The 26,971-nt window shown below is 40.8% G+C and overlaps 1 protein-coding gene across 4 annotated transcripts in view; it reads left to right on the top strand.

Annotated features, from left to right (window-relative positions):
- Window positions 1–26,971, top strand: part of bmpr1bb (bone morphogenetic protein receptor, type IBb) — an 89,262-nt gene that overhangs the window by 2,472 nt on the left and 59,819 nt on the right. For 2 of the 4 annotated variants that reach the window (XM_041811675.1, XM_041811678.1), the window contains exons 2-4: window positions 740–821; window positions 3,905–3,972; window positions 7,810–7,974. The gene's annotated coding sequence lies outside the window, so the exon portion shown is untranslated. The remainder of the gene's footprint in view (window positions 1–739; window positions 822–3,904; window positions 3,973–7,809; window positions 7,975–26,971) is intronic. The other 2 variants (XM_041811677.1, XM_041811679.1) reach the window with 2 other exon arrangements.

The following is a 26,971-nucleotide window of genomic DNA, read 5'->3' as shown; positions in this document are numbered from 1 at the left end:
TAAGTTGCACCCACCACCCAGGCTTTGCCCTGGCTGTGCCGCCTATGCCCATCATTAGGCTTACATGATGAAGATGGCTCAGCATGTCAAGGCAGCACTTCTTCTAAGGATTCAAATTTTTTCCTCCTTGTTGGACTCTCTGGCACTGACAGCCGACACAAAGACTCTGAGGGAAACGTCCCAACATTCATCTACTTAGGCCCAGTTGTGGGGCTGCGTAAAAGCAGATCTGTTTGCTATAAATACCAGTGAGATGATGGAGTCCTCACAGAACTCAGCCTGCGCTGCAGTGCGGTGTCTAATCTGAACACTTAAAGTATCTGCATTCGAAAGATGATTTGTATGTGCACTTTTGGACTAGTTAATGGACTGTTTGTGGTTGATTGACAACACCACTAATGGATAAGTTAAAGATGATGAGCCATTGCTCATAAAAACATGAACAGCAGCAGAAAAACCTTAAAACTCTCCCTGCATAACAGACAAAACTGTTGCCTGCAAACTCGCATGTTGTTAAAATTAGGACATAATTTGCAAAAGGATACACCTCTAAGTGGTTGTTGCCCTTTTAAAGCATTTAAAAACCTACACAAACAGTCATTCCTTTTACTTATGCACATTAACTCACAAGCAGCTACTCAAGATCTGTGTAGACCCTGGCCCGAGTCTGGGTTTATCCACAGGGCTAAACTTAGTGAGCTGTGACCCCTCACCCCAGTTTCCTCCCTTATAATTGCAGGAAATGAGCCCGGCCAATCAGAGCAGAGATACTCGGTGCATATCAACAAGCTGAATAGGAGCAGTATTTGAGGACCGGACAGGTAATGACCAAGTATTTGGGAGGTGGGGGCTGCAGGAGATTTCAGTTTGAAAGCAAAAAGAAGTATCACTCAAGTTTTGACTCACACTCCAGTCAGTGTGAGGTGATGTAGTCGGCAGTCAGGTAACGTGAGCACAGTGACTGTCAGATAGTCAAGATGGATGAAGGAATAACAGGTGTAAAGAGAAAAACTGTCACTGATTCAGCCTCAGACTTTATTCGATGTCTTTTCCAGCTGCCAGGTTATTAGATTTGTTCATGATATCTTTTCACTCACATAAAACATTTCTATCATATCAAGGCTTCCCACAGGTATGGCTTTCCATCATTCTGTTATTTACAGATTTTTGCTGTTAGTTTCTCTTCTGCCTCTCAGCTACACTTTTACTGCACGTTTCCCTTAGTTTATTCTAAGGGCGAGACTGCCTCAATATGATCAAGCTTAGTGTTGAAACATACACAAGTTTTAATCTCATCATTTTTGAAATCATACATAGGAGAGGTAGTCATTCTTAAATCCCGTATGAGGGTCATTCAAGAAATTCAAGCAAAATCTCTGCAAAATCTTGTGTTCTGCTTTTTGCCTTTCAACTCAAAAGTTACGTCGGATGTGTGACCAATGTTTGGTTCATGTATGATAAAACAGCAGCGGTACCAGTGGCTTTTCAGAAGGGATGTGCTGAAACAATTTTTTCCTTCCCGATCCGATTCCGATACCAGGGTGTTGGGTATCAGCCGATACGAGTACTGATCCGATATCAGCATAAACTTTCTGGACAGACTGTGCAGCCTGTGGCTAAACAAGTAAAATCATAATACACAGCTTTCCTGTGACCCTAAAGTTGTTTTTCTGCTGATTATTGAACAGCATGCCATTGGCTGACAGACCCTTACGAAGGGTAAACAATATGGTGGCTGGCATTCGCGTTACCATTCGAGCTAGCGGTAATAAATGATCGCAATTCAATTAAAATGTATAAAAAGATGTTCAGTATCGCGTTTTCTGGTGTGGATTTAATCATTAAAGTCTCCAAAAGTCACACGAGTTCCAGGCTTGCTGAAAATGCGGCTACAAGGGATTCAAAGGCATCAATAGCATCAGTGGGGAGGCATAACGGCTAGCTTTTAGAGGAAAAACATGTAAGAGGCAACGATTTATGGTTCAAAAGTTATTTATCTTTTGATAAACTGTGTCACTTGTTGTCATGTATGACAGCATGGGTCTGGAAGGCTTCTCGGCAGCAAAGAATTGATTTCTGGTTTAAAGCACTAAAATTTAGCAGGGCTAAAAGAAGCAAAATATAATGCTAAACCAAACCGTATCGGAATTGCATAAACTCGTATACTCGCCAATACCAATACTGCATTTGAAGCAGTATGGGACGTATTTCTAATACTGGTATTGGAATCGAAACAACCCTACTTTTTAGGATTGATGTATGGTTTATATTAAAAAAGAAAACAACTCACTGCTGTTCTTTGTTCTTCTTTTAACAAAGAAATGTCATCAAGTTCTGATAAAACTGGTGCTTTAGCAGCATCCACGCTAGGCCGCCATAATTGCGCCGGCCTCTTGTTGCTGCTTGCACACGTCACGACTCCCTGGCGCCTGAGAGTACTGCCCCTCGTCGCTGATTGGTCCTGTCACTTTCTAACCGGGCCCAAACGGTTCAGACGGGAGCTTTGCAAGATGGATTTTGCCAGTGAAAAATAAGGAAATGGGCATATCTATCTGCTTTGCAAGGTTATCTCCAAGTTTGATCTGATATGATCGGAAGAACAATATGGCCCAGCTGAGCTCAGGGACTTAAAGTGTGGTACAGAGTTTCATGGAATGGGTTACACGGGACTGTGGAGCAGTGGAAATGTGTTCTGTAGAGTGAAGAATAACAATCCTCTGTTTGGCAGTCAGATGGGTGAGTCTGGGTTTGGCAGTTGCCAGGAGATTGTTACCGGCTTGACTGCACTGTGCCAACAGTGAAGTTTGGTGGAGGAGGGATGATGGTATAGTGCTGTTTTTCAGTGTTTTGGCCCCATATCTCCAGTGAAGGACAGTCTTAATGCTTCAGCATACCAAGACTTTTTGGACAATGCAACGCTTCTAAGTTTGCAGCAATAGTTTGGGGAAGGCCCTTTTTTATTCCATCATGACAGTGCCTTAGTGCACAAAGCAAGGACTATAAAGACATGGTTTGATGGGTTTGGTGTGGAAGAACTTGACTGGCCTGCAGAGTCCTGACCTCAACTCCATCGAGCACCTTTGGGATGAAGTGGAACAAAGAATGCGAGCCAGACCTTCTTGTCCAATACAAGTGCCTGACCTCATAAATGCTCTACAGAATGAATGGGCACAAATTCCCATATTAAAAAAATCCATATTAAAGTACATGTATTTGTCATTACAGACGGCCAAATACTTTAGTCCGCATAGCGTATAATGGCAGGTTGAAAGGAGTGTTCTGGTAGGTAGGAAGGGAGCCAGCCAAACAGTGGGCTACTTGGTGGGCAAGCTGGTGTGTTATTGGTATGTTAAAAAGGAAGGTACCCCAACTTATAGGAATCTAGGTCAAGCTAGAATTCCAGAATTGGTATGAACTGTCATTTTGATGGCTTAGAATAATTTGCTGTGTCTCCCTCTGGCTCCCATCAGCGAGAAAGTACCACCATAATTCAGCCAATCTTGTTCCACTTAGAAATAATCATCTTCTTACCTACAGACTCCAATCGCCTCTTTGACAATTATTACAGCTACAGGATTCTCTGTTTCATCCTTAGTCCCTCATGATGAGATGTAAACTCAGGCAACAGGAATCACTTAAAGCTCTGCTCTCTGCCTGGAAGGTCAGCGAGAAAGCCGACATCCTGTTATCAGAGAGGGAGAGAAAAAAACATAAAGAAAGAGGTACAGGATGAGTGGGGGATGATTAAAGATCGAAAAACAGAAGAAGATGAGGAGTATTTTGCATGATTGGGTGAAAGTCAAAGTGGGGGAAATGACCTGAGCTTGAAATTTAGTCTCGGACCTTTCAGTTTGAGATGCGGGACATCTGAGCTCCATTTAATAACTCTACTTTTTTCTCCTAGAGAGACGAGGGCTGGAGGTCTGGCTGGGTAAAGTGACAGGATGCTTTCTGATGCTCTATGTTTAGATGGTGAGTGCATCTCTCAGGTGTTTTAGATCTGTTTAACTTTGCATTTTGCCATTTTTTTAGGGACAAATGCTTATCAAACTTGCATTTATTGAAAAAAAAGTCAATGCATAATTCCAGACTCAAACATGAAATAGCAAGTCACTACACTTGATGTTCCTGATCAATAATATCCTGAATAAAGTGAAATCCAAAGCTAAAAGCTGTATTGATCAGGGATGATTTTCCTGCAGTAGAGATACTATTTGACAGGGTTTGTGTGTTTGGGATCGTAATGCTGTCTCAGGCAGCAATTTGCCTCTAAAGTGGCAGCTAATTGACTTTCTGCTGAGCACATGGATGTCTATGTAAAATAACCCACAGTGACTATAATAGAATCCTGTTTTCCCTGCTGGAGTATCAGACCAGACAGAAACTCTTTCTACTGACTGGATCACAGGAAACAAATGAGATCAAATCTGATAGAGTGGAGAGAATTTTAGAAACTTTTAGAAGCTTTAATTTCACCTGAGAGATTTACCACAGCAGTGTAGGGCTGTATCATGTTAATGACACTTTATATTATATCAGAATTTTGATGCATAGTACATATTTGGACATATTTATGCCTGAGTGATACTTTAAGGTGGTGTCAAGTAGAATACCATATCTGATTTAAAGCTTATCACAAGTTCTTAAATTTTTTTATACAGACATGAGATTGAAGTAAGTTCTTGAAGGGGTAGTGTGGCCTACAGCAGGATGGGGTACCCTCCTATAGAGTCTACACTCTAGTGGTGGTGATGCAAGGACTAGGATAAGATGAGGATTGACTTCTGGGGAGCTTGACCCGGATGAGATGACATAGAAGGAGCGATTAAGGGATGCAGGACAGAGGAGCTGGACCTGGACACCAGTGAACATGGCTCGGATGTAGCTCGGTTGGAGGAGAGTTGCAACGGTCACACTGAAACTACTGAATGTGGAGGAGAGGAGACAGACTTTATAATGTGACAGCAGCCGGATGATTGGATCAAGAGAAGTCGGGAGTGAATGACTATAAATAAGTTAAAGGATGAATAGACATAAAACAGTTTTCCACCAGGCTTCTTTTCTCAGACAGTATCCCTTGCAAATATAGCAGCTGGAAGAGACACGCAAAATTTTCCCTTGACTTAATTTTCTTAGTCCTTGATGAATTAGTAATACTTTGACCCAGAGAAGGGCTGATTACTGGATACTTTCTCTATTTTGGACCATACTTTGCAAACCTTAGAGACTGTTATGTGTGAAAACCTAACAACTAGGCACCTGAATATACAGGTGCATCTAAAGAATGTGAATATAATGTAAAAGTACTTTTTTGCTGTCATTTAATTCAGAAAGTTCCATATAGTCTAGATTAATCTCATACAAAAGGAAATATTTCATGACCTTTTTTGTTTTAATCTTGATGATTCCGGCTCACGAAAATAATAAATCAATAAATCCAGTATCTCACATTATTAGAATTTTGTGAAAAAGTCCAATTTCTTGTCAGTCATTCCTCTCACTCTGGTTCAGTACACACAACCACAATCATGGGAAAGACTGCTGACTTGACAGGTGTCCTGAAGACAATTATTGGCATCCTTCCCAAGTAGGGTAAGCCACAGAAGGCCACTGTTGAAAGGGCAGACTGTTCTCAGAGCCTGTATCAAAGCATATTCATGGAAAGTTGACTGGGAGGGAAACATGTAGTAAAAAATGGTGCACAAGCCACAGGGATGAGCTCAGCCTTCAGAGGATTGTCAAATAAAGCAGATTCAGGAACTTAGGGGAGCTTCACAAGGAGTGGACTGAGGCTGGAGTCAGTGGATCAAGAGCCACCACACAGATGGGTCCAGGAAATGGATTACAAATGTGTTTTTGAGCCACTCCTGAACTACAAATGTCATAAGCGTCTCACCTGGACTAAAGAGAAACAGAACTGGACTGTTGCTCAGTGGTCCAAAGTCCTGTTTTCACATAAAAGTAAATTATGAATTTTAGTGGAACTCAAGGTCCCAGAGTCTGGAGGAAGAACAGAGAGGCACTGAATCCAAGGTTCTTAAAGTCCAGTGTTTTAGTTTCCACAGTCAGTGATGGTTTGAGGTTCCATGTCATCTGCTGCTGTTGGTCCACTGTACTTTATTAAGTCCAGAATCAACGCTGTCAGGCATCTACCAGGCAATTTTAGAGACCTACATGCTTCCATCTGCCGAGAACCTTTTTGGAGATACTGATTTCCTTTTCCAGCAGGACTTGGCACAGGCCAAAACTACTAGAAACCGGTTTGCTGACCATAGTATTACTGTGTTTGATTAGCTAGGCAACTGGTCTGATCTCAACCCTGTAGAGAGTCTTCAAGGAAATGTCAAGAGGAAGATGAGACACCAGAATCAACAATACAGGCGAGCTGAAGGCTGCTATAAGAGCAACCTGGGCTTCATAACACACTAGCAGTGCCACAGGCTGATCGCCTCAGTGCCATGTCACATAGATACAGTAAAAGGAGCTGCAACCAATTACTTGGTGCACAAATGACCAACATTTCTGTGTAATTAATCTTTTTTGGACTGATAGTTTCTAATGTTCTAATATTTTGAGATAGTGGATTTTTAATTTTCATGAGCTGCAAGCCATATGCAATGCAATGCAAAATGATTTAGGCCTCATATGTTTAAAGATACACCATATATTTCCCTCTCTTTATTCCAACAGGCATGCTGCATTGTTTAATAAGCATTCCTTTTACATTAAGCAATGAACTTGCTACTACAGGACCAATTACAAACAGCAGAATATGCTGATGCAGCTCAAACACAGAGGCTGGGTGAACAGTCGGGAGCCGGCCACATGCAGGGCAGTGAAACAGAGACAGAATAGAGTTACTGTTACCTGTAGAGCACAATAGCAGCCTCAGTCTAAGTGGGAGAGGGCTCACATGGAGTCTTTTTGTGACAAGGACCTGCAGGTAGTAAAAGGGCAAGAAGGCAAAAGCAGAGCACAACTCCAGGTTCGAGGGTAACTCGAAAGAATGCCAGGAATCTGTGTGTTAAAGTTCACACTGTATCGTCATCTGTGGCTGGATCCTGGCAGATAAAACGCAGCTGTGTGTGGAAAAAAGAGACTGAAAACAAAAGAATTTAGTAATTATTTTAATATTTTTATGGCCATCTGCAGGTCAGTAATTAATTTTCTTAAAAGCAGTTATAAGGCAGGACGTCAGCCCATAATTATTCATGGTTTGCTAGGAAAAGACAGATCAGCACGACCACCCAGAATCCCCGAATCATCACCTGTTCCAGCTGAAAGGAAAAACCCGAGATCCAGCACTCTTCTTCCCTGTTGGTTCAGCATCGTACCCAGCTGTGACTCAGCGTGCTATTTGGCTGAAATCATCCAGACTTTACTGGAGTGCGTTCCACGATGCTTGCTTTCTTTTCTGAGATCTTAAAGTTCAAAAGTAGTTATAACTGCACGGTGGAGGGGTTCTGCGTTTCACCACCCTCAGAACCTATCAGCATGACGTCCCCTGACAGTTGAATCTTTCAGCAGACTAATCTGCGAAGCTTTGTTCTGAAATCTTGCACGTCTGCTCTACCGTAGACCTCTCCCTGCACCGTATCTGATTCTGTAATTGAGCCTCACACTTGTCGGATAAATAGCAAGTGACAGCGAGTGCCACTCAGACTGTGAGAGGAGATGGAGAAACAGATGAAATCAATTTCTGTCTTGTTCGGGACTTTTTTTTCCCCTCTGTTGCCCAGTCCTGTGATTTTGATGACAGATTGTGAAATGGGTTTCATGTGTGCCTTCTTCTTTCTTCCCCCTCTGCAGATTTTAGAGAGGGCAGAGGTCATGTGGAGCTTTACCTGTGAGATGGTCTGCAGGGAAATATGCTGACATCAGAGGTTTGCATTTTAAACGGGAGGTAGAGAGACAGATGAGGACGATGCTCCAGTGATGAGACAGAAGAAGCTGAGTTTGCATTGATTTTATCAGGTAAGTTTGACTGACATCTTTATCAGTGCTGCACTAACGCATTTATTATCGACTCTCTCACATCCTGGATGAAGCAGAACCAGTGCAGAGTGTAAACCTCTAGAAAAGCCAAATTCACAAAAACCATTTCACTATGTAAGATAGAACTGCACAGGCTTAGTAGGAAGAGACAAGAATTTAAAGAGTTGATCTAGAAGGACCTACTTTCTGTTGAGACTCAATTAATTTAAGCTCCACCCACTGCAATTTCAAATCTGAGGGATGTGTGGGCAGGATGACCAATCATGTCCTTGGGCAGAGCGTTGATGTGTTTTTATGACTTGGATGTTGCCTGGGGCTGCACAGCGGTGCAGGGGTTAGCGCTGTTGCCTCACAACAAGGTTCTGTGTGGAGTTTGCATGTTCTCCCCATGCATGAGTCCTCTCCGGGTACTCTGGAGACATGCTCATTAGGTTAATTGGTGACTCTGAATTGGCCGTAGGTGTGAACGCGGGCATGCCTGGTTGATCGTCTCTATATGTCAGCCCTGCGATTGACTTGTGACCAGTCCAGGTGTACCCAGCTCAATGACAGCTGGGATAAGCTCCAGCCTTCCCTGCGACCCCCAGCGGGATCAGCGGTATAGAAAATACATGGATGTTGCGTGTTGTATGGCTTGGGGTCTTGATTCTGGTGGATTGTTGTTGTTTTTTTGCACCATGAGCTAATTTATCCACTGAGTTAGAGTTTCCACATGTTTAGATGCTCCTAAAGGACGTGTAGTGCTTAATCCTCATCAGTATGAAGAGTTACTGCAGCTCCGTCATATTCTAAAATTTTTATCACTTTAAAAAGTATAGTTTAGTTTTATATTTAGTCGGCCCAATTTAGACACATAAAAGTGTGAAATTTGATTTGATTTGATATTATTATAGATCTGTTCTCTTGCTGTTCTTTCCAATCAGGAAATAGCATATTTCACTGTACAACTCCACAGTAACACTCAGTACATAAAGTAAACTTTAAATTTCTTACTTTTACTAGCTGTGTACTGTCCCATCAGTGTGAACACAGAGCCGAGAGCAACAAAACTAGAGAGATTTTGACTTCTCATTCATTCTTTGGGAGAGTTATTATTCAGTGATATACATTGGTATGATCAATTTGATGTATGTTGTATTAATGTCTAAAATGGAATAAAATGGATTTGTTTCACACATCCATCTGGAAAGCCACTCATAGACAGTGTTTGGGAAAGGGCAGAGCCTTTGAAAACAAACTCGGAGGGTGATTGGATGAACGTTCTGTCTGCCACATCTTTACGGGCCAATCAGAGCAACAAAACACATGACGTAGCCGCGACTGAGGAGTAAACTCCATAGAGAACTGCATATTGCAAACCATGGCGACTGCAGACATGTCAGTACACAACTTTTTTCATGTTTGAAAAGAGAACAACTCAATGCTGTTCTTTGTTTTTCCTTTAACGGAGAAATGTTGTCAAGTTTTGATCAAATTTACACTTTGTTATTTGCTGTGCTATGGAGATATCAACAAAGGAGATGCAAAGTCTGTCTAGTCCATGGAGGTATCATGTCTCCATGAAATAGACAGACAAGGTTAGAGTCATGGTCAAAGCAGTATATACAGTGCTAAACAAGTTTATTAGACCACCACCCAAAGTAAGGTTTATGCCACAGCTGCCCTAAATCAACAGCATTGATAATTACCAGAATCATTTTTTATGTTTCTGCAATGGTTAATACACCAATATGTAGAAGCTCTTTAACTGAAATGACATTTTTAATGCTAAAATATAATTATTATTGTTATCCATGAATTTTCAAATTTACTGCTTTACAAAAAAGAAAAATAGTGAAGCACATTATTATTTCTTGATTGATATATCAACTTATAGTTAGTTACTTGCATTCCTGAACAGAAAATATAGTTTTAGTGGTTGAATGTTCTGCTTGATTAATTTCTGACTTCTCAGAGCAGCCCAGTGAGCCAGCTCACATTTGGGTGAATTCAGTTTGAAATCCCTCATTCCTGTTCAAAATGGTAAAACATGGAGACCTCACTGAAAATGAATGAGTCCGCATTAAAGCACTTCATGATGCTGGATGGTCTCTGAGACAAATATGACAGGTGGTACTGTACGTACTGTATATGTTGTCCTAAAGACAGAAAATATCTGAAAACCCCAGAAACAGTTGAAACTGCATGATAATGTATAAACTGTGTTTTTGTGTCATCAGATGTACATGGGAGTGTATTCTTAGCTTCCATGGTAATGTTTGACTCCTAAGGCCATACTGGAAACAAGCCCCCCCCACCCCACACACACACACACACACATACACACACACTCACTAGCTGACACAATGCTGCATCACATTTCGATCCCTGTCAGGTTCTGGCATTGGTCGCAGGATTAGTCAGCCAGCCAAAACAGGTGACAGGTGACAAACTCATGTCAACACTTCATGAAGAGGACTTTAACACAGGATTAACTGAATTACTCTTGCAAACAAAAGGTGAGTCATGTTACTGCAGGGTGCATGTCAGTTTGCAGTCGCTGGATTCGCTGTTTATACGTGCGTCTGTCATGTTCCTGGCTTCAGCCTGTGACAGCTGCTGTTCTTTGTTGGAGCAGTTTTGCATGATTCGTCATGATTTCTAGACTTTTCCAGTGACATTTTGACTATTTGTTTTAATCCAGCTCTCCTGCAGTTTGGACAGATATAATTTGTCATCTTTGGAGCTCTAATAGGTGTCTTCTGTTACTTTAAAAATATCAAACTACAGATGGTTTACCTTGCTTTATAGCTATAAATACTGCCAGGGTTACTGGCATTCGGCCTAATGTGACCCACCTTGGTAGCTGTGTTATTTAAGTGTGATTAAGTTACTTTTAGTATTTGCTTTGTTTGTTGTGCAGAGGCTTTACACAAAGGCTTAGGTTACAGACTTCCTTAAATAAATTAGTAAAGGTTGTGCTAGGTCTGGCCTCAAGTGACCAAGACTGAGACTTTTAGGAAGTCTGGACTACGCTGTTGCTCTAATTTACTCTCTATCCATTTGTTTTCCAACCACCTTATCTAGGAGTGTTGAGAAATATGACTTGGCCAACAAGCAGCTACCACCTTAACTGGTAAATTCCATCTGGAAAACACCAACTTTTCCTTTAGATTCTTTAAAAATGTAAACAATAGATTCTAGCTCTATGTTGCAGTTGCCTATGCAGACATGTGGAGCATTTTCCTCATTTTAAACTCAACTTTCAAGGAAGAAAATGAGTTATCCACACCAATAACTGATTTCTCTTCATCTTTAGTTGCAGTCTGGTCCAGTAAGAGAAGACACAACCCTCTCTGCTTCTTCTCTCCCCTCCTCAGTGGCTCTGAGAGCGTCAGGATAAAGAGGAGGAGGAGGCCGGATCAGTTTACAATATCTAGCAGCTAGCTAACCTGCTGCAGCCTGGATTGTTATTGCAGGTGTTCCAGAGCAGTCACAGCTGTTAATTACTACAACACAGCAACACACATGGAGCTGCAGTGCAGTCACACATGAATGACCTTGTACAAGTGCATGTTGGCATGCCAGAATATACAGATTAGGATTTAAGGATCAGGAGATAGTCTGAGGGGATGAAATACCTTCTCGCTTTTACAGAATCCTGTGGTTGGCTGCTTTATTTTCTTTGGTGTTTTTGATACATATCTGTTTGGGGTAAGCTTAGTTGATTTTAATCAACTACAATCAGTCTGTTTCATCTGATAATCTGTAGTGAATCAGGACAGTTTTCTAGGGATGTAACAGTATTTATATTTGTTCCAAACCACCATGGTTCAGATATGTCTGAATGGAGAAATAGATAAATAAGGCCTCACAGCTGACAATGTATATCAGAGCAACAACCAAGCCATGAGGTCACAGGCGCTGCCTGCAGAGCCAAACCACTCCAGCCACTTAGAGTTATTTAATGCAGATTTGGTTGCCCCTTAACATAGAAAGTGTTTTTTTTTAATGAAACAGTTCCTGTGTAAATTCAAATAAACATGCATCAAAATCAATTCTGCTGTTCATCAATGGCATGTCTCAGGCTGTCATACAGTAATAAAATTTCTCATGTAGCATCAGGGTTGTAAACATTACTAATTTTTTTGTTGTTTTGTTTTTTTTTTAGTGTGTGCTTTTTTAGAGCTGTCAAGATGAATTGCATTAATCGCAATTAACTTCGATCCAGAATGAGTGCACTAGTATTTTTTAAATCAGTTAATTGCCCTCTTTTTTTGTTTTTTACAATATAAAATCTTTTGCATTTGGCATTCAGACTGGCAGTTAATGGATTACATCAATTTGAATATTGATTAAATGATTTTTAAAAACAACGGGATTGAAGCTAATGAAAAGGTCTGAGCCTTTTGAAGTAAAAAACAAACAACATTGATTAATATTAGTATAAAGGACAACACAACAGTTCAAAATTAGTGCTGTTACTCGATTAAAAAAAATCTGTTTATCACATCACTATGCTGTGAAGTATATTTTTATGTTTTTAGATTTTTAAAGATTATCAAGTGTTTTATTTTTATTCTTTTAATTCTATGCATAGCTCATTCAAGTGCTGATCTGAGTCCTTATCGATACCACTATCTATACTCTCTATAGTTTGGTGGAAAGACAAAATAAGGGCAAATATTTAAACTACAAGTGGTCTTAGCTGAGTAGTGCTTATGATTCAGTCTGTCACATCTATTGTATATTCCTCAAATATAAACACATTCAGGACTGTTTTTTTTTCAGTTTCACATCAAAAACGAAATTTTCCCATTTTTATGTGACATTTGAACACATCATGACATAGAATACAGTCATCTAATTTACTGAGGTTGCCTGAACACATCATATTTTCTGTCATCAGCTCGTAAAGTTTGCTATTTAACTTCAATTTTGCCGGATTTCTATACTGGATTAATATTGTTAAACAGGACTTGCTCAAAGTTTTGGAGCACTTTTCAGCATTTATCTGAGCAGCTGAAAAAGAAAACTGTCCCGAAGCAGCTGAAGAGAGTGGTATGACCCTGGCTTGATCCCGTGTTGTTATCAGTGTCTTTGTTATCATTAGCAAAGATGTGCTTTGCCCAAATGTGTACTTAAGACTCGTTGTGCTTCTGTGTAAAGACAGTTCATCACTGCAGCATGTACCCACAGTTTTGGTTTTAGCTAAGCTAACATTCACCAGCTTTTAAAAAGAAGATTGCTGTTAAGCAGAGCTGGGTCTGTCTCCTCACTCATCCCAGGCACGTAGACATCAGCACTGGAGGACTACGGGAGCAAGTTGTGGTCAAACTTAGTCATATGATTAAATTGCGTTATTTTTTCAACACGTTAAGGTTTCAAGATTAATCAAAAGCATTAACGTGTTAATGTTAACAGCCTTATAAACCAAAGGTGTGTTTTTAAAAGGAGACTGTAAAAAATAAGTTGAATAGGAAAATCAGTTTTGCAGTTCATCAATGACATGTCCAACACTATTTCCATCAATTTAAAAAAAAATTCATCTAGCATCGAGTATGTGGAAATTGAGCCATTTTTGTTTTTTTTTTGCTTTCTAAATTCAATTGCATTTTGCTTTCAGACTGACATTTAAAGGGTTACATTAATTTGAATGATTAAATTATTGTTTTTGCTAAACAGGACTGACTCTAATAAAGAGATTTGAGTCTTTTAAAGTAGAAATTTTTTTATTTATATCAATTTCATGGCTGTTTTTGGATGAGGAAAGTTCTGTGCTTAGCAGTTTAAAAGAAACATTTTGTTACTGAGGGTTAATTTACCACAGTCGGACTCCAGTCAAGGTGTAGAGACATCGCAGCAAAGATTGAGAGAAATTGGAAAACTAAACTAAACCTTAACTAAACTTGAAGCGTTGCAAAGGTTCTGAATACTTATCTCAATGTGATATTTCAGTTTTTTTATTTTTAATACATTTGCAGACATTTTTCTAAATTCTGTTTTCACTTTGTCATGATGGGGAACTGAGTGTAGATTTATTAGAATAAAAATACATTTTTTCGACTGTAAGATTAGGCAGCAACATAAGTAAAATTGAAAATGTACAGGGTTTTGAATCCTTTCTGAATGCACTGTAACTCAGTTTTAGTTTCATTTTTTCTTCAATTTAAGGGAAATAAAACTAAATGTGCTGTTGTTAAATAAAATGACCTAGCTCCAGTCTGCATCTCCAGTCAGTTAGAATAAGAAACAGCCATTTATCAAAGCACTTCTCTTGTTTAGAGCACACTCCCTGACTTTTTATGAGGTGTGGTCACATTTTTGTTGGTGAACAGCTGTTCCTCCTTGACTCCACCTGTATAAATCAGCTTTAAAGAACACAACAGTAGTTCTATTGTACTTCTCATAAAAATAAGCTAAATGAATGAGTGCACAGGTTTTTAAAAGTGAAAGATAAGCAACTTTTGTCTCAAGTACTTACATTGGTTTCCTGATTCATGCTAAACCTGCTTGATTTGAACATTAATGCACTTTTTCTACAATAACGCACTGTTTTCTGCTTCTGGACACAGAGACGGTGGGTGTTCCCCACCTTTACGGAGCTGTGTTTATTTTACTTTTTGAAAGTGCTGCAAATGAAGCCATAGGTAACCTCAAGTGGACTGTTCCATGGGAGTGGGTAAAAGAGCGGGAAGGTGCAAAAGAAGGGAGCTGAGAAAGAAAAAACCTCAAATGTGAAAATGACTGGAACTCCAAGGGTTTTCAAAACAGAGCCCCAGATTTCATTACACATACCTGGACAGCTGAGGGCATGGAAAAAGCCCCTCCCTGCATGCACACATGTGCACATACAGACACACAGTGAACAGCTGGGTTAGTTCTGAGAAATAATAAGAATAATGTAAACTAAATAAAGCAGAGAAGACTCCCAGCCAACAGAGCCAACACGTGTTAGCTTCAAAAAAATGCAAAAACCCGGTCATCAATCACAGACGGGCGGCCCTCAGTCTCGCTGACAGGCTCCGACAGATTGGAGGCAGAGATTTTTGGGCTAGTAGCGGCTGTGTTTCCAGACCTCACTGCTGCTTTTTCTGAGTGGGATTTGTTTGGGAGTCATCCAAAGCTTTAAAGACTGACTGACGATGAGGCATCACTTCAAACAGACGTAAAAACAGAAGGACGCTAATGGTCTTCACTTGTCAATACGGCCTTTTGGCAGCGTTCTTAATGTCCTCCACAGTGTTGTTTTAGTGTAGGTATAAGCTGCAGATCATGAAAACCATCCCTCTAAGTGTGTTGTGGGAATATTCTCATCACGGCTCAACAGTCTACTGGTAACACTGTAACTTCAGGCACTAAATTGGCCTAAACCAAGCAAAACATAGCAAAGGGAGTCAGACAGTCCTGAGGGGCCAAACTGGAGTTTTAGTCCCTAAAATTGAACCTTCAGCCGGGTTCAGGAGGACAAGAAGGGATCCAGGGATGTTGGGATAGAAACGGGGGGTAAGGGGGGGGGACCCCCTCACAAAGACAAAGCCCTCAGGGTTTCTACTTTGAGATCTAACTTCGTCTGTGTAAACATGTCTGGAATGACACTGAGTGTGTGTGTGAGGGTGAAATGTACATGTGAAACTTTGGTGTCTGAAAAGTGAAGAAAAAGGAGGTTCACTTTTTTAGCGGTCTTTCTTTTGAGGCAAACGCTCAAACCACTTGACGTCTTATTAATAGAAACAAGTGTGAGTAAGGAGATGAAGACATTTGGAAAAGTCTCTTGAATAGTGGTTTGATTGCTAATCATGTTTCCATGCTACAGAGTAAAAAATGGCTGATGTTTCCCTCTTCATAGCATTAGCTTCAAATTGTCTTTTCAGCTAACGCAGATCTTTGTGAGTCCAATGCTCAGTGCTTCAATCTAAAATTGTAATTTTTCTTAACTACCATAACAGCCAAGCCAGCAGTGGCTAGCTAAAGCAATGGCTACATGTTAGCATAAAGACTTAAAGCAGGAACTGCTAGCTTAGCACTGTCCAGTGTTCAAAAACCTACTAATGCCTCAAAAACTTGGACACCCAGTATAGTTTGTGTAAGTAGACTTCCTCTATCTTAACAGTCTTTTAAATTAAGCAGATCTTACTGAATCTGTGTAAACAGTGGAGTCAGGACAAACCAGCATTGTTGTTAAGCTAGCAAGAGCAACTTTTGCAACTCGAGGTTCCCAGTAACTACAGTGCCTATTAAGGGTATTCACCCCCTTGGATGTTTTACCCTTTTATTGATTTTATAAATCAATCATAGTCAATATAATTTGGCTCTTTTGACCCAAAAATAAAACAACTCTTTCATGTCAAATTTAAAACAGATTTCCTCAAAGAAGTTTACTAAGAAGTATCCCCACGGCATGATGCTGCCACCACCGTGCTGTCACACAGTCTTGTCTGTGTGAACTCTAATCAAGATTTATCATTTCACCAAAGATCTTTCTTCCACTTGACCATGGAGTCTCTCACAGGCCTTCTGGTGAACTCTCGTTGAGATTTAATGTGAGTTTTCGTCAACAGTGGCTTTCTCTTTGCCACTCTCCCATAAAGCTTTGACTGGTGAAGAACCTGGACAACAGCTGTATGCATCATCTCAGGTGCTGAAGCTTGTAATTCCTTCAGGTGTCTTGGTGGCCTCTCTCACTAGTCTCCTTCTTGTCACTCAGTTTGTGAGGACGGCCTGATCTAAGCAGATCAACACATGTGCCATATTTCTCCCATGTCTTGATGTTTGATTTAACTGAACTCTGGGGGATGTTCAATGCCTTGGAATTTTTTTGTATCAATCACTTGATTTGTACTTTTTATAACCTTTTCTCTGAGTTGCTAGGAGTGTTCTTTTGTCAGCATGGTGTAATGGTAGCAAGGAACACTGATTGGCAAGTGACAGATGTCTTTATACAAGCATGACATTTTTTTTTACATATTTTTTTTTTAATTGACATTAATGTATAGAAATATGTTTTCACTTTGACAATAAAGAAGAGTCACTAGGGAAAGGGATGTTTGGATTAACTTAGCCTTCTATCCTGTCCCAGGATAAGTGGAAGAAAACTGATGGATTGGGTGGGGTTTTTTTAAAATTTGGGCTCTGATGCTTTCTTCTATACTTCTTTGCTTCTACTTTTGTGTCAAACCCTTGTTTTTAAAGGTGCTTTTAAATGAAGTTTATTAGATTAGAGTTATTATCAGTTGTGCATAAATGTACCTATTGTTTGAGCTCCATATTGCGCTAATGCATTATCTCAGTCTAAAATGCCTGGCATATAGCACAGAGACCATAATGTGTTACTTATCTCCTCTAGAACCTACAAAAAAGATAACATGTATGTCACTTCATTTGTGTTTCTTAAATCATGATTTGTTTTGATTTACTGGTATGCTGGGACATGCAGCCACTGTCTGTCTTTAAAACCATAAATCAGACTTTTCGGAGCACTTTGAAGATTCAGTTCTTGAACTTCTCTGGATCTACTGTTTCAGTTTACTCAGACCTGAGCAGGCTGTATATCTCCTGTCCACAGACACAAGCTAGTACTGTGGATACAGTACAAACAGTTCATCATCTTCTTCATATTCTGAGCCCCGCTGCGAGATTAATGGATGTCCCACTGCATCCAATCGTTTCTTCACCCGCTGTCCGTCCATATTAGACACAGCGAGGCCAGACAGCTGTGCCGCGTCTCGGTCTTTGTGTGCATGCACATGGATGCATGTGTGCCTTTGTGATAGATCTGGCATAACAAATTAATGTTATGTGGCTTGTTTGACTGAGTATGATGTCTCCCTGCTCCACTCTCTGATCTTGACATTGGACCCAAAAGGGGGAATCATCACAGAGGAATGTAGCTGGCTTTGATCACAGAGATGACCAGCGAGGGTGCAGGGTTAATTTGCTGTGTGAAAAGGAAAACATGGAAGTCCAGAAATGGGGGCTGAACACAATTTATCTGATAGACAGTGTTCTGTGAATCTGCTTTGTAAGATAGAGAACTGCAATAATTACCTCTAGTGGTTAATTGTCATTTAAAAGCAAGGACACACTGTGAACCACAAAGAATAAATAAGCCCTTATGACTTCACCCTGAAGGCCAACAGCCACAGATGACTGTCATAAACAAACAAAAGCCATAATGAGACTGTAATTGCCTGCCATGTGTGTTTGCATTCTTTCACACCGAGGCTTCAGATAGCAGTGCAGCAGATCAGAAGAAAGTCAAAACTGCTGATTAGCATCCGCTAAAAGATGACACACTTACTCAAGGAGATCATGTTGATATTCACTGACACTCAACCCAGTTTTCAGCGAGCTTGAAAGCATCATCCTCGCATTAATGATGAGGAGAAAATATGATGTTACATGGTGACATTTCAAAGCTAAACTGAGGTTGTCCTGCAGAATAACACCACTTTGGTGCGCTGGTAGCCTAGCGGTTATGTCCACATGACCATGTACAGATGTCATTGTCCTCGACACAGGTGGCCTTGGGTTCAAATCTGGCCTGTGTCTCCTTTCCCACAAGACATTCCCCGCTCTCTCTAACACCAGTTTCTGATTCTTTTCACTTTTCTATCTTCATTAAAGGCATAAAAACCCAGAATTCAACAGGGCGAGATGACATTCCCCCACAACATCACAGAGTCTGCTTCTAATTGCCCATTCTATGCCCATCTTAAGCCATTCCTGTGTTGTTTTGGCTGTGTGCTTGGGGTTATTGTCAGTGTGAGTCCTGAGCACTGCAGAGCAGGTTTTCATTGAGGATTTCTCTGTACTTTGCTCCCTTCAACCCTGCTGTTAAAAAACACCCCCCCCCCCACAGCATGATGCTGCCACCACCATGCTTCACTGCTGGGATGGTATTCAGCATGTGTTAGTACTGCCTGGTTTCCACCAGAAATATAGTTTAGAACTAAGGCCAAGCAGTTTCATTGGACCATGGAATCTTGTTTCTCATGGTCTGAAAGTCCTTCAGGGTGGGGCAGGGGTTAGCGCTGTCGCCTCACAGCAAGAAGGTCCCTGGTTCACTTCCTGGTCAGGGCCTTTCTGTGCAGAGTTTGCATGTTCTCCCTGCGTGAATGTGAGCATGCCTGGTTGTCTGGCTCTATATGTCAGCTCTGCGATTGCCTGGTGACCAATCCAGGGTGTATAGAAAATGGATGGATGAAAGTCCTTCAGGTTAACCTGGCACACCAGATGGTGCACAGCGTTTGGTAAAGGGCAGAGCCTTTGAAAAAAGAAAACTCAGAGGGTGATTGGATGAACGTTCTGTCTACCACATCTTTATGGGCCAATCAGAGCAACAAAACACTACTGCTACCGAGGGGTAAACACCACAGAGAACCTACCATAGCAACTGTAGACATGTCGGTACATGACTTGTGTCGTGTTTGAAAAGAAAACAACTCAATACTGTTCTTTGTTCTTCCTTTAACGAAGAAATGTCGTCAAGTTCTTATAAAACTGACACTTTAGCATGATCCGAGCTAATGTCTTCCACCATAATTGCACCGGCCTCTTGTTGCTGCTTGCATACGTCTTGACTCTGCTGCGCCCAAAAGTACTGATTGGTCCTGTCACTTTATAACCAGCCGTAAAGGTTCAGAGGGGAGCTTTGCAAGATGGATTTGCCAGTGAGAAACACAGAAATGGGCTTATCCATCTGCTTTGCAAGGTTACCTTCAGGTGCATTTTTGGCTCACTAAGCCAAGTGAGCTTTCGTGTGTTTCACACTGAGGAGAGGCTTCCATCTAGCCACTCTGCCATAAAACCTAGATTGGAGGGCTACAGTGATGATTGTCCTTCTGGAACTTTGTCCCATCTCCCCACAGGATCTCTGGAGCTCAGTGAACTTCTTCCATTGGAAATTTGTGGAGGCCACTGTGCTCTTGGGAACCTTCAGTGCTGCAGAAATTTTTGTAGCCTTCTCCAGATCTGTGCCTAACAATCCTGTCTCAGACAGTTGCTTTGACCTCATGGCTTGGTTTTTTCTCTGACATGCATTGCCAGCTGTGAGGCCTTCTATAGAGAGATGTGTGCTTTTCTAAATCAGGTCCAGTCAGTTTCATTTAGCACAGGTGAGTCTAGTCAAGGTGTAGAAACATCTCAACAAAGACCAGGAGAAATGGGAGGAACCTGAGCTAAATTTCAAGTGTTTTTGCAAAGGTTCTGAATATTACAAGCTTCACACCTTTGTATTTATAATTTAAGCTTTGTATCAGTCCTGTACACCAGCTCTGAGCCGAACTAGAAGAGGAGCAAAAGTACTCTCTAACAACCTGTAGAGCTGTAGGAAGAGACCATCCATCATGAATAGCATGTGATGACATGTGTGACCCTCTGTCCTCCTTCTCTCTCAGAGACAGACAAAATGCTGGCTGTCTGGCTGAAAGTTCTTCACCTCAGGTTACATTGTTTCCTCATTTAGTTCCATTTATCACCACATGTCCAAGCATGGGGATTAAAAAACTTAACCTGTGTTACACAGTGACTTTTTCACCTTGAGGAAATTGCTCTTATATTTAATATACTGATGGTAGAGCATGCACAATTGGGTGTAATAGAAACAAACCTCAAGCAAAACTGGGTTTATGGGTAGACAGCCATCTCCCTCAGAAATGGGAAAAGTGGGGATGAGGGAGAAACAAGAAAAAGATTAGTCAGTAAAGACATAAGTCAAATCTTAGACCCATAGGCCTTGGATACTCATTTAACACAAAGGTGATTGTGACTCTTGTAGTTATGTCAGATGTAAAATCCTCATCAAGGGAACCTTTCTTCAACAGTCCTCCCCAGCGACCTCTCTTTCCTCCTCTTACACATGTACCGGACTTTATCTGCGAACTCCTTAATCCACCACAGCTGTGTAACTGTAAATACAATTAACCCCAGCAATTGTGTGATGTTGACTTTGGGTTTTGTACACTTTCTCACTGACTGCCAGTAGCCCGTGATCTCCGAGGATGACATCATGGGTGTTGGGTTGCCCGCTGTGGCTTCACTTCCCAGGGGGGTCAGGGGGCAGCGAAGAATACACATTCTCTTCCCCCTCTGCTGCACAGACACAAACACAGAGAGACTGGACAGACCCCCCCCCCCCGCTGCCTCACTCTGAGCTCAGGAGTTGTTATTGGCTCTGTTATGATGTGTTGACGGATAAGACAGATGTGTGTTCCACTCTGGTAGCTGGTTTGTTGGTGTTGTTTTAAAAGTTAAAAAGCTGTGGAATTAGCTGGACAGATACTGTATGTGGTTAGTGATTATATTATGAAGCTAGTGGTGCCAAATAGGAAATACTAATATGTTTATGCCTTTCTTGGAAATTTGCATGTTTTCTCTTTAGGTGTATGAGGCATGTGTGGGCTATTGTTATTTCCTTCATTTTTAGGAGAGGAAACTAACAATACCCGCGTGGACAGATGATTGTTTATGCTTTCATACATGTTTTTTAATACTTTAGATGTTATTTGTGATCTTAAATTTGGCGATTGCAGTCATGATTTATGGTATAGATTGTGTTTATAATGCATGCTGCAAAAGGCCACATGTTCCAGTGTTTCAAATGTTAGGCCTGTTTGTCAATTTTGATTCAGTGACTGAAGCCGTACTTTGTAGGAGGATCTGCCATGCTAATGCATGTGCTAAATGTTCAGTATGTGTTAATCACATTCAAATTAACTGGCATTTCGATCAAGAGTCTTCATTTTAACCTGACACGCCTGTTTCATATACACATTTTTCACATTCATTTGGGAAAGCTCCCATAGAAAGTGTTTGGGAAGGGCGGGACTTTTGAGAAAAATCTTCAGAAGGTGATTGGAGGAACATTCTGTCTGTCACATTCATGGCTGCCAATCAGAGCGACAAGACAAAATTATGTATGCATGCGCTTCTCTGGAGCTAACAGGTTACCGCTGCTGTAGTTGTAAATGGTGGCGCTCCTTGGTGAATAGAATGTAAGCCATGTTCTTGTTTGAAAAGAAAACGTGGTCCATCCAAGCTAATAGCTACTGCAGGAGCAGCCATTAGATACACGGCAAACCCCACCTTTAACAATCACAAACCTATGCTGAAGTGACCGAGTGAAGAGCAAAAACATCTTTTCCATCATGAAAAGGTTTCAGTGTGGTGCTTTGCTCTTGTTTTAATAAAGAATTGTTGTACACTTCTGCAGAACTGCTGCTGTGGCCAAGTCCAAGCTAATCACTCCACTAGCAGCCATTGTATACAATTACTCAGTACAACTAACCTCCACCCTGTAACTATCGCAAACTCATGGCATAGCAGGTGGGCAGAAGAGTGACAACATCCTTCCCACCATGAAAAGCTTTTAGTGTTGTTTTTACTCTTTATTTCACACAGAAATGTGGTCCAGTTCTCCTAAAACTGCCACTATGTTGTAGCTACATTTAAGCTAATCACTGCACTGGAAGCAGCCATTGCAAACAGCTGGTATAACTAAACCCCGCCCATAGCTACCGCCTCGTTCTCCCTAAATGTCACTGATTGGTCCCAATCGTGTTTGGTGCTACACAGATGTTGTGGACTGAAGCTTTTCAAGATGGATTTGCCTGACGACAGGGATGGAGTCTGGCAAATCCATCTCTTTTATTTTGTTAGTTTATTTGACAGGGCCCAAGCAAAACAAAACTGTTGAGCCAGAGATAGCTATAAAGCTAATTTACATTTGTGGTCCCAGGGCAGGAAGATGCTAAAAATATACTGTAGAAATGATAAAAACAAACACGCTAGCATTTAAAACAATACAAACTCAAAAACAGTTCATCACTAAAAACATCATGCTGAACCTAAAATTACTTTTCATTGTCTTTAAGATTGAGGCATTCAGAGATTTAAATCAGTGATCACATAATTGCTTTTCCTTAAGCCATGATTTCAGTTTACTTTTAAAAACACTGAGGTTTGTGCAGTCTGATATGGATAAGAATTGATTTTTGAGGTTATATAGCAGCAATATATCGTACCAACAAATTACATCACTTCCATCCTGACAGAGGTTGTGTCTCACATCGGTGGTCTGCAGGTGGGGGTGTCTGAGAGTGTTGATCTGAGCTAGTCCCCTCAAACCCGCTTCCAGCATGCGTCAGTCCATGTAGAGCAGCTCAACAGATCAAAAGGAACAAGAACGCACAGAGTATCCAGTCACATTCACAATACAATTCAATATACAATATAAAATTCAATTGTTGCTTTGTTGACACAACAGTGCAACAGGTGGCACAAGCCACAATGGTCAGTGGGCCTCTTTGCACTGTGTTGTTACACTTTATCATGCAGTTCAAAAATTAACTTGTGTTATTCCTGTGATGTTGTGATCTCTCTTCTCTGACTACTCAGGACTATGGTTTGCTATAGAAACTGACCTGGTGGACGAGGGTGAGAGCCGTTTGAGCAAAATGCACGACTATGTGGAAATTATTGAGTTGGACTAGTTGGTTATTTTGAATTTTGAATACTGTCAAATTGACTTGGAGGTCTTTGGCATGTCAGGGGAGAACGGCTGTCTTGTGGATGTGAATACTCTCTGCATTTTTGCATTGACATTTATCATTTTTGGGGGGATTTTTGTAAGGAAAATAAAGCAATCAAAGCAAGCTTGTTTTTAAAAGTGCTGTTATCTTTGAGGAGCAGATGGATTCAGGACAAAGATTAGAAATCAAGGACAATACTGTTCATCACCGTTGAAAAATCAAAAAGTCAGTGGTGCAGGAATTCTTTTCCCGCTTCCCTCTGGTGGGTTGCTCTTGCATTTTTTTCCCAGCCTGTGTAGCACACGCTCTTTCCATTCACCTCCATAAGTGTCAGTCATTTTTGTCAATCATCTGTTTTGGTTATTTTAAAGTCACTGGAGCCTGCAAAGTCAACCTCTTCCACTGGGATGTCAAATAAGCAGCAGGGGCCAGCTTTTCCTCTGTTCCTCAGTTTTATTTTTCCACTCCCTGCATGGACACACCTGCGATGGCTTACAGCTGCTGGATCTGAGAGAACATCCACCCGATCACCAAAAACTAAGGCATCTTCAAGAAGGAACTGCCAATGCCTTCCTCTTCTTTTGTTTTATGAGAGACAGTGGTAGCTAATCTGTGCTCACCTCTCTGACAGCTAAGCTGTAAAGTTGACAGAAAACTTGAACATATGAGGATTTGACACAGTCAAAAACAGGTCTTAAAGGAGGGATTTGTCTTTAATCCTGTATTGATCCAGCCTAGACAGGCTGTCTGGTGGACTGACACACTGCCATATCTAAGGCCATGCTTTATGAATGCCTTACTGCTTCTAACTATAGTAGTAAATACAGGCAGGGGCCTATTTGAGACTCATTTAATGGCTCACAGTTGAGTCGTTATGAGGGTTCAGAATGACAGAATTGCCAATTTTGTGGTCAAGTTTAAATGTCAGTCCCAGAAGTCTTTGCATTATTAGCTTGTTGTTTTTATATCCTGTGTGTCATTACATTTCACTGTAGCTGACTTACATACTGCTCTCAACAATACTGGGAGACGTCAGCAAAATTAAAGCAGCCAGCCAAGTTCATAGATTTAATCTGGCATCTGCATTGTTTTAAACTATAAAGCCATCCAACAGTAGCAGAATATCTTAAGTTGGTTGGTTGGTTGGAGCCTCGCCACTTTATGGACAATATATGAACAACAGAAATAAGCTTATGGAGTTTTTCTTATGTTACTGAAACAGTAAATGCCTCAACAAATACTGACTAACAACACTCAGAACCCAGCGGGAGAACTGGTGAACCCAGGCAGTAGCACATCTGTTGTTTACAATATCTCAGGAACCATATGACAGATCTCTATGGAGATATTTGTTATCAGTAGCTTGCCTTTTTTCCGATCTACGGATGGAATTTGGCATTTATATCCGTTTCAGAACATTTTTGATCAGAGCTTTAATACTACAAATCCACATCGCTAAATCAATGATAAGAAGACTATATATTACATATTTTCAATGAAAAACTTAGCAGTCTTGCTCTCTGTCCTCCATCTTGACAAATGTAGTTCCTGTTCAGTCAGGAACACTTTACTTCATCTTGGCAGAGAAGGCTCTGCTCAAAAGATGCTCCTTGAGTTAGTCAAGCAGCATGCTTTGACTTTCCAGGGAGTGCCTGGCTTGAAGCCCCCATATGGATAGATACATTTATGACAGTGCATACTGAATACAATAAAATTAGTTTGAAAGCTACTAGTCCATAATAGCATGAATCTGAATAAGAGGGTGCAACAGGCTTTATGCTATAAAGGAGGCAGCTGGGGTGGAGGAGGCTAAGCTTAGCCAGCAGCAGCTGTGTGGTGCATTGGCGTTAATGCAAGCAGTGATTATTGAGAAGTATAAGTATTTAAATTCAGCGTTTCGTTGAGAGAAAGAGCTGTGATTGGCTGTGGGAGCTAGGAGGCGATAATTAGGACCAGCTGGCCGTTTGCTAAAAATTGTGGGACATATGACGATAGTGTTTAGTGATCCAGTTTCTTTTTCTGTTGTTTTCTTGGTCATGGTGACCAACCAGGGCCCACCAAAGAAGAAGAAGAAACGAGATAGTTATCTGCCAGTTGGAATGGCAAGAAAAAAATAGTCCTCTATGGCCCAAATAAAGAAAACTGAAAATCCCAAGCATCCTATCGAAGTTTTGGATGCCCACATTATTTTACTTTGCACACAAAAAACAAAATTATTTCACATAAAGTACCATGGTCTAAAGTATTAGCCCTCTTGATGCTAATAGTTTGTTGTGTCTCCTTTTGTTGCAGTTGTTTGTGGTAGTTTTCAACAGACACATCTCCTGAGGAATCCCAGCCCGTTCTTCTTAAGCCAATTGCTTAAACTCCTCCAGGTTTTATGGTATTCTGGCATGGACCTTGGTCTTCAGTTCACCCGAAAGATTTTCATTGGATTCAAGTCAGGGCTTGTTGCAGGCCAGTCAATTACATTTGGTCTTCTGGAGGTAGTTCTTCACCAGGAGCCATGTAATTTTTGGGATCATTATTGTGTTGGAAGACATAGTAATGACCCCACCACATATCCTCCTTTCTTCATGATTCCTTCCACCCTTATGAGATTTCCAGTTCCAGACGCATTGAAGCATCCCCACAGCATAATACTCTCACCAACGTGTTTCACTGTAGGATGGTGTTCTTCTATTCCTCTCCGTTTTCTCTCCAAACTTAAGCAACACCTCTATGACCAAAAAGCTCTAGTTTGGTCTCATTTGACCAAAGGGTATGCTTCTAGTATGCATAACCTTTCTCCAGGTTGTCCTTAGCAGACTTCAGTCTAGCCTGAAGGTGTGTTTTCTGCAGAGTCTTTCTTGGTCCATTTCTGTGCAGGGTTCTAGTGATCATCTTCTTTGAGACTACAATTCCTGGCTTGTTAATGTCCTTCACTAGAGTCTTTGCAGTTGTTCTGGGGTCTTAGACACATCTCTCATTAGTTTTCTCTCCAGTGTCTTTGAAATCTTTTTCTTCCTACCTCTGCCAGGCTTTATTTGTATCGCACTTTTAATACAAAACAATATAACACAAACAGAAAATTAAAAGAAAAATTCTTCTTCTGCTTTGTCAGCATCAAAGCTTCTTTTTCTCAAGTCTAAACTGATTTCTTTTGTTTTTGCCGTGATGCTTTCTCTAGAGACAGCTCAAACCCTCACTGAAGTTTCTATACTAGGTGTAAACTGGAAGATGACCTTCATTTTAAACTTGATTTTAGAAGCTTTGAGCTTTCCAAAGTTTAAGCACATCATTGCACGACATTTTTTTGTGCCATGGCACAACAAAAAGGTCAGCTCTAAAGGGGGGTAATAATTTAGACCCTGGTGGTTTTTGGGAAATAATTTTGTTTCTGTGTACAAAGTAAAAATGAAAAAGAGTGTAAGTAGTAAACAAGTAGTAGAAAAAAAGGATGCAGCCTGTCTGAAGTAGTCTGAAGC

Source organism: Cheilinus undulatus, linkage group 17 (genome assembly GCF_018320785.1).
Source record: "Cheilinus undulatus linkage group 17, ASM1832078v1, whole genome shotgun sequence".
In the NCBI taxonomy this organism is placed as follows: Eukaryota; Metazoa; Chordata; class Actinopteri; order Labriformes; family Labridae; genus Cheilinus; species Cheilinus undulatus.
The sequence above is the reverse complement of the archived record's forward strand: the minus strand, read 5'-3'. Positions and strand labels throughout refer to the sequence as shown.